At 36.2% G+C, this 2,087-nt stretch overlaps 1 protein-coding gene across 1 annotated transcript in view; it reads right to left on the bottom strand.

Moving 5' to 3' along the window:
* The window catches only part of LOC106518198 (formin-1), a 59,273-nt gene that overhangs the window by 48,587 nt on the left and 8,599 nt on the right, over positions 1-2,087 (bottom strand). The gene's annotated exons all lie outside the window — the stretch shown is intronic.

The following is a 2,087-nucleotide window of genomic DNA, read 5'->3' on the forward strand; positions in this document are numbered from 1 at the left end:
GCCTTTTGAATAATTTTGACTTCAACTAACAATAAAATATATTTATTATTTCTCACCTGTCATAAAATAATAATAATAATAATAATAATAATAATGTGGGGGGTATCTCTGAACAGTTAAACACAAAAATAACATTTTCATATTTAATCTGACTCCAGCAATATCTGTTTTTCTCACAAAGAGACATTCTTATCTCATGGCCACTATTGTGTACACATTAATTTCTTTAAATCCAATGTCACGGGGTGAGCKTCATATAAAATAGCCAGAAGGCCTAACTGTAAAAATCTAATAGGAACTCAACTCTCCTGTATTTTTTCTTCATCGCTGCAGCATGTTGCTATGATTGATTTCCCTCTCTGTATTTCAGAGCACCTTACATTAAATGTTTCCAACTCAGTGGCTCGTTGCAGATCCAGATTCCTCCCGGGGAATCTAATTCCCTGAACAAAACCCACGTTAGGACCGTCACATGTTTRGAAGTATAGCCCGGCATGAATTTTCTGTCTCAAAGGGAGTCTGTACCATGAGAAAAAAGAAGTAAAAAGGTCAGGCATGGACACTTAGGAAAAAAGGAAAGCGGTAAAGAACTCGAGCTGAAAGAACACACTGACCTGTTTTGTTAAAAGGAAACTGTAAAATAAAACGCTGCGTTTAATGCTGGATAAAATGCCAAACTATTCTGGCTTCTGTATCCTTGAAAAGACCTGGAATATCTCAGATCCTTTATGTCTGCAAAATTTAATCTGAGGCCTGAAAGTCCACACTGAAATAAAACGAGGACTTTCTAGGAAAAAAATGAAAATATTTTAGTCCCAGTATTCTAACCYGCACGTTGAACGACAGCAGGGATGGCGTGCAGTTATCTGGGATTTTGATTCATGGGGGGAAAAAGAGGTGGGATTAGATTAATACTTTTCATTATGATAATGCTTTGCTGCACGGTTCCGCAGTGCAAGATGCTGACTGTGGGCTGGGATGGCTCCAAATGCAGAGTTAAGCTCAGCCGTGGCCAAGCAGAGAAACTAGAGATCAGGAGCAGCTCTCGTCACAATTCCTGGTCTTTGCAGATGCTTTCTGGGCATCTGCTACAAACATAAAAACTATTTGATAGACTGTAAGTAGTTTATCCAATAAAGCTTGCTTCTGCTTGTGTCTGGTTACCAGAAAAAAAAGAAAGAAAGAAAAAAGACATGGCCCACACTGCCACCAACTGGACAAGGAGAGAACATGTATGACTTGGTGCAGAAAACTGCAGCAAGGCTTTTAACAAGAGAGGCACACATCACACCAGTTTTACCCTCTTTACATCGACTACTACGGAAGCCTAGAGCTGTCACATGAATGAAATTATTTTTAAACTGGATCTCATTATAGCAAGAAAACCATCTCGTTATAACGAGAAAACTATCTTGTAAAAACGAGAAAATATGTTGTTATAATGACTAAAATATCTCATTATAATGAGCAAACTATCTTGTTATATCAAGATAACCATCTTGTTATAACGTGCAATGGTTCTGGTTTGTCACTGATGGCGTGATGGAGAACACAACTGAGCCACTATATGCCTTTTTAAAAAAGAAGAAATCTGCAAGATGAACACATTTTTAGACTAAAAAATGACAAAGTAAGTTAGTACTGAATAATGTTTTTGAAATAATAGCCTCTGAATTCAGATTAGAGAGTGCATATTGCTAAAGAAGTGCTACTAGCTGAAACGTCTGAGCACAAACCCAAATAATATGCGTTCTGTTCGTTTTTGATCATATAGTGGTTCAGGCGTGTTCTCCATCACACCATCCAGGCAGTAAACTTCTGTGAAAGTGACAAACCAGAAGAAACCATAACACGTAATAACTATATGGTTATCTTGATATAACAAGATAGTTTTCTCATTATAATGAGATATTTTAGTCGTTATAATGACATATTTCCTCGTTTTTACAAAATAGTTTTCTCATTATAACGAGATATTTTAGTCGTTATAATGACATATTTCCTCGTTTTTACAAAATAGTTTTCTCATCATAACGAGATATTTTAGTCGTTATAATGACATATTTCCTCGTTTTTACAAAATAGTT

Source organism: Austrofundulus limnaeus, unplaced genomic scaffold (assembly GCF_001266775.1).
Source record: "Austrofundulus limnaeus strain Quisiro unplaced genomic scaffold, Austrofundulus_limnaeus-1.0 Scaffold2, whole genome shotgun sequence".
In the NCBI taxonomy this organism is placed as follows: domain Eukaryota; kingdom Metazoa; phylum Chordata; class Actinopteri; order Cyprinodontiformes; family Rivulidae; genus Austrofundulus; species Austrofundulus limnaeus.